Raw genomic sequence first — 6,426 nt, 5'->3', positions numbered from 1 at the left:
AGGTGAGTCTGTGCAGGGGCAGGAAGTATCCTCTTTCCCCTGTACTGCAGGCCTGGAGGATGAGGGGGGACGAAGGTGGAAGCACGGGCTGGGGCCAGATAATCGAGGGCCTGTGCACCATGCGGAGGGTCTGCTCTTCATCCTGTAGGAGGCGAGGGGCCATGGGAGGGTTTTTGGTCAGTGACCACACAGCAGGGAGAGGGCTGCTGTCTCCAAGAGGCTGTAATCAGCTGCTCTTTGGGTCCTTAGAGGGGGATGGTCTCTCCCTCACACATTAGCAGCCTTGGTCCTGGGAGCAGGTGGGGCAGGAGCCTGGGGGAGAGGTCATGGCTGGTGAGGGCTGCCAGAGTGTCTGCAGCCACCAACGCTGAGGCTGCTCCCTGCCGGGCTCTGCAGCCGGTGAGGACTTGAGGCCAGCCTGGGACACGATGGAGAAAGTTGGCTCCTTGACTCCCTGTTCTGTGCTAGAGTCCTAAGAGAGCTTGTTCTGGGGAAACCCCCCCCCCTTCCATGGCCACTGCTGCCCCTGGGGGACTGTGTAGCTTGTCACTCTTAGTAGAGAGGGCCTCCCAGGGCCCATTGCTGCTCCCTTTCCCACAGACTGGTAGTCTGGCTGGGAATCAGTCCTATTCCTCCCTGCACGCAGCCCACCCCTTCCAGCCACCAATCCTCTGGCTTTGGTGAGCCCAGGGCTGGGTGCAGTGGGCTCGTAGAAGGACACTAGATGGGCTCAGGACTGATGCTCCATAGGGATGGCGACTCTGTCGTGCCCCCAGTGCCCAGCATGGTGCCAGGCAGGTACATAGGTGGCCCCAGTAAATATCCGCGGTTGCATGGCTGCGAGGTAGCGTTGCACTGTGCTTAAGGGTACAGACTGGGAGTCAGACTGCCTGGGTTCTCATTCCACGTCCGACACTGAGTTTCTGGGTAGTCTTGGGCTGGTGATTTCATAGCTCAGTGCCTCAGTTTCGCCTCTGTGAAACAAGGATCCTAAACAGCACGGACCTCATCGGATTCTTGTGAAGCTGAGATGAACGGGTGCGTGCTGAACCCGAGAACAGCAGCTCTCCCTGACGGTTAGCATCATGAACAGCAGCTCGAACAGCTGCTACGGAGCCCCTGGGCTGGGGCGTCCCAAGCCACCCTTGGATAAAGAAGGAATGGAGGCCATATCTGAACTCAGCAGCAAGTCCCCAGTACCCTTCTTTGCAACATCCTCCAGATTTGCCTCTTTTCCCTCTGAGCCCAGGTCCTCCGGGTTCCCTTCCCCGGGACCGGGTGTTGCGGCTAAGTCTCTTCCCAGTGATCCCTCCCGCACTTCCTTTCCGGACTTAAACACTGTTTTCTTTATGCGCCTCTCTGCTCTGGAGCCTGTGCGGGCTCCTGACTGGCTGTCACCACGGGCTGCGTGCGCTCTGCTGCCTGGGATGTGCCTTTCATCCTCCTCTGTGCCCCGCTAAGGATGAGATGGACAGTTAAGCACTTAGCCAAACTGAAGTCACTATGGGTAGGGACCTTCCCCTGATGACAAGAGAGAAAGGACTGGGTTCAGGGCCCTCATGGTGCTAGGACCCAGGGGTCACATTGAGTCTGACCTGAGAGATGACCCTGCCCCCCTGCCCTTGCCCCCATCTCCCAAGAATCAGGATGCTCCTCGCTCTGCCACCAAATCGTTATGTGACTTGAGTCAGGGGCTTTCCTCTCTCTCAGACTCAGGTACAACACCTATAAAATGAGGGGGTGGCACTAGGGGTCCTGCTATCTATGACATGCTGTGATGGGCCATGGGGAGGGCTGGGCAGGTCTGCATGTGGCTTGTGGCTGACATCCCGCAGCACCCTGGAGGTCTCGTGAGAGGCTGTGCGTAGTCCCGGGCCTGCCTGGAGGCTGGGGTGGGCTTTTGCTGCAGGACCCTGGGATCTGGGTGACGGTGGCTCCCTTCCATGACAGCTGCCCGGGGAGGGGGAATAGGCAGCAGCAGGAACCGAGAGTCAGATGTAAGGAGGGCCCCTCTTCCCAGCCTGTCTGCCACTGCAGGGCCCTCTGTAGCTTCTGCTCACCCCAAACTTGCCTTTTTGCCGTTCTCCAAACATATCCATCCATTCTCTGCTCCCACATCCCGGCCTCTGCTCTCACTGCTCCTTCTACTTGGAGTATCCTTTCTCTCTGTGTCCAACTGGTAAATCCCTACAGGTCTTCCAACACTCAGTTTACATGCTGCCCCCTCCACTAAACCCTCCCAGCAACCCCCTGCTCCCAGCACTCAGTGTTTGCTCGCTGTCTCCACACCCAGCCCCCACAGCATCTCCCCAAAACTATCCTCTAGTGCCCAGCACAGGGAAGACCACCCGGCTGAGAAGCCTCCCTTAGAGAAGCAAACAGCCTCGAAAGGGGCAGTTCTCTTCACAAGTGGAGAAGCAGACAGGGTAGGGGAGGGAAGGCGGGAGGGGTAGTTAATAATTAATTATTATAGTATATTTAAAACTATTTATGGAGTACTTATCTCTACTTTATAGCTGAGAAGCTGAGGTCCAGAGAAGCTAAGTAACTTGCCCAGCCAGGGCTCAAAGCCAGGCAGCTGGGCTCCAGAAGCCAGGTAGCAGTAGCCGGGCTCCTGAAGCCAGGCTCTCAGCCATGGGAGAGCCGGACGCTGGAGGAGGAGGGGAAGGAAGAAGGGAGGCAGGGGGATGAATGAAATTCCACCCTGCTGCTGGCTGATTGATGAGCCAGCCATGGCGTGAGGGCACTGGGGCTGATGCCAACACCGAGTGCAACCGAGTGACAGATCCAGGATCCTGCCAGCCTGACGCAGAGAGGCACCTGCTCAGGTGCTATGAGGGGACTCTGGCACCTGGCCTCACCTGGCCCCCCTAGAGAGGGCTGGAGATGCCTAAGGATATTCAGGAGAGAACGTGGTGGTAGTGGTGGGGGGTGTTGCCGTCGTGGGCACCAGCCTTGGGATCACTCGAAGCCCCTTCTCTCTAGCTCTTTGGGGGATGGGGTCCCTCCCTGGGACCACTACTTATGGTGACCTGAAGTGTGCCAGCGAATGGCTCTGAGCTCTACCTGGCCAGGCACAGGACATCCTGAGGTTGAGGCCCTCTGCCCACCCTCTGTCCTCTGCCTCCCCAACCCCAGCTTAATCAGCTCTGGTTTATTTAGCTGGGGAGCCTGGTTCCACCCTGCCTCTCTGTCCCCCAAGTCACAAGAGTGACATCTGAACCCACCTTGCCCCTTCCCTTGCTTCTCCCTTGGTGAGGGCAGAGAAATGGTTACAACGGCGTGTTCACAAACAAGACACGCAGGCACCCCGTGGGCCAGGGCCAGCCACCCTGGGCGGGCCTTGGGCCAAGCTCCCTAATTTGGTCATTTCCATTGGAAGCAGGTTGGTGAGCGACTAGGAGGCTAGGCCATCTGTCCATGGGACCCCCATCCCTCCCAGCCCTCAGCCTTCAGGAACCTTGAGGCAGCCCCACAGAGAGACAGAAGTGGGACAGACAGGACAGCGAGAGACAGACCTGGGGCCAGGGGCCAGGCGGGGGCTCACCAGCTGCAGCACGGATGGTCGGGCAGGGGCCGGATGCCACGGCCGAGCAGCGCTGACGGACCTCCCGGGGCGCCCTGGGGCCCTTTTATCCGGCTGAGGCTGCGGCCCGCGGGCGCCCCCCACCCCGCCGCCAGCGGAGGAGGCCCCGTAGGCCCCGCCCCCGGGCGGACCCGGTCGAGGCAGGCGCCCAGCCCGGCCCGGCTCGCTCTGCCCCTCTGCCCTGCGCCCCCCGCCCGCAGCGGGCGTCCACACGTCTCGGCCTGGGAAGTCCTGGGGTCTCGAGGAGCAGGGGCGGCGGGGGCCAGGGAGGGGTCGGCTGTTTCCCGAGGTGGAAACTGGCGCGCTGCAGCAGGAGGGACTGTGGGAGGATCAGAGTCCCGCTGAGAGGCGGGCGGAGCGGCGCCAGCGGGCTGCGTTTGCCTGGGGTGCCTGTGGCCTCGGGAGTCCCTGTCCCACACGCAGTGCCCTTCTCTGCGAAACGGGGTGACCTGCCCACCCCCAGAGTCCCCCCATCCAGTGAGGCCCGGGAGGTGTCAGTGCCCAGAGCACAGTTATCTTTTAAACGGGAGCGCCTCACTAGCGTAGGGGCCCCCAGACTGACTCCCTTGGGGGCGGGGGCAGCGAGGGGGGAGTGGGAGGCTCAGTTCAAATGAGGTTAGGGTGGTGTAGCGCAGGTGTGCTCTCTTTGGGGTAACAAGCAGCCCTCTCCCTTGCCCTGGTCCCTCGAAATGTATTGAGTATTTCGTGAGCGCGAGGTCTCTGGTCTGCCCATTGCACAATTGGGAACATTGAGCCCCAAGAGACAGGACTGACTTGCTTCCCCCAGTAATAAACAGTAAATGGTAGAACTTAAGTCCTTCTCTACAACTCCTTACACAGTTGAATGAGGCCGTCCTGGACCTTGACAGGCCCGGGGGCGGGGGTTGGGGGTGGGGGGTGTATAGAGGGTGGGGTGGGGGGACTGTGGAATAAAACAAAAGTAGAAAAGGCTGAAAGAGGGAGGCCCAATCAGCTTAGCTGAACTCCCAGGCACAGGAATCCCAGCCCCTTTCCTCCAAATTCTTTCCCATAGTCCTGGTCCCTCCTGGTGCCTCGGTGCCCCCATCTGTAAAATGGGCAGAGAGTTCCAGCCTCCCAGCTTCCTTCCCTAGGTCCAGATCAGTACAGCCTGGTTCCCCCTTTTCCCCAACCTTGCCTGAGTGTCCTTCCAAAGGCTCATTCATTCAGCAAATCTTTATTGATTTTCTCCTCCTTGCTAGACAGGGTGCTGGAGTGCTAGACACTGCAGGGGCGGGAGGGGGGCTTCCCAGTCTGGTGGCGGAGGCAGATCTGTAAGCAAACACCACCACAAGGCATGAGACAGAATGTGATAAGGGCTAGGATGGCAAGGTGGACCTTTCTGACCCCTGGGTGACAGCCAGGTCACACTGACCCGGCTCCTGGAGGACTACTGTCCACCCCTGGCCTCTCGTGTCCCAGATGTCCCTCCAGTGCCCCCGCCCCGCCCCAACAGGGCCCAGAGCATTCCCTGCATGAATCAACAGGAAAGAATGCTCCCAGCTTTGGGTCAGTGGCAGCAGCAGCAGCCCAGCCCCACCCCTGGGGACAATGAGGCAGCTGTGGGCTAGGGTGCCAGGTATGCCTCAGCCCCCTCCCCATGCCCAGCCACTTCTCATGCCGAGCCAGGAACAACACGGAGGGCTCCACCTGCTGCCAATCACCCACCCAGGCTTGACTGCCCAGAACTAAAAATACCCTGGAGGCTGGCCCCGGCTAGAGCCCAGGGAATGAATGGATGTGTTGCCCGGAAGTCCGTTGACCTACAAGACACTGGGTAGAGGCTGCGGCTAGGGAGCAGTGGAAGGAGTAATCGCCTGGCGGTGTGGGCGGGGGGGGGTCACTGTGAGGCTCTCTTATTGAGAAGCGAGGGGCTTGGGTCCCAGGACCCAGCCCTACAGCTTACTAGTGATGGGATTTTCTCAGCTGAGTGGCCGTCTCCTCACCCTTACTTTCGGTTGTTGTGGGGGTCAAATGGGACAATTCAGTTCATCTCAATCAGTTTTGACTTGATGGAGACTGCTGCTTCCTCCTTCGTGCCTGACTGTGCTCACAGCCTCAGCCAGAGCCCAGGACCTCTTGATATACAGGTCCGTGTCCGCCTCAACTCTGGGGGCCCCTGGAACTTCTGATTGATCGGGATTCCGTCACAGGCTTGGTGCACGGCAAGAGCTCCGCATGTGCTGGTGGCTGCTCCGTGCTGGCGCTTGAGCTAGAGCTGGGGGTGTTGGGGGGACACAAACAAGCCAGATGTGATCCCTGCCCTCAAGGAATGTGCAGGGGGGTGGGGGAGACAGATTCCCGATCGGCCAAGGGATGAGGCATGGTCATCACATCATAACAGCGAGCAGGTGCGGTGCGGTTGCTCTGTGTGTCATCTCACGTAATTCTCTTAAAATCCCCATGGACAACACTTTCATCACCCTCCTTTACAGATGATGAAATTGGGGCACAGAGAGGTTAAGTGATTTGGCCAGAATCACACACATTATCTGCAAAGAGTAGCGAGTGGTGAACTGCAGCAGAAACAGTTAACTCTGGGCTCTGGGCTCCGGGTACTGTGGGGGGAGGGGCGGGAGGGGAGTCTGAGGATTGAAGGCTTCATGGAAGAAGTGCCTTGAGGGATGGACAGACCTGCTCACTGTTATGATAATGCTGACAATGTCTCATCTGTTGGTTGATTGGGGGTCTGTTCTGTCTCTCCCCCCGCTCTGCAAATTCACTAAGTGGAGAGATGGGAAGAGGGGTGGTCATGTAAAGTGGTGGAAGCCATGGAGCACTGGGCAGGCATCAGAGGTTATCCCATGTCCCCTCCCCCAGGC

This window comes from Ursus maritimus, unplaced genomic scaffold, assembly GCF_017311325.1.
Source record: "Ursus maritimus isolate PB19 unplaced genomic scaffold, ASM1731132v1 scaffold_7, whole genome shotgun sequence".
Taxonomy (NCBI): Eukaryota; Metazoa; Chordata; class Mammalia; order Carnivora; family Ursidae; genus Ursus; species Ursus maritimus.
The sequence above is the reverse complement of the archived record's forward strand: the minus strand, read 5'-3'. Positions refer to the sequence as shown.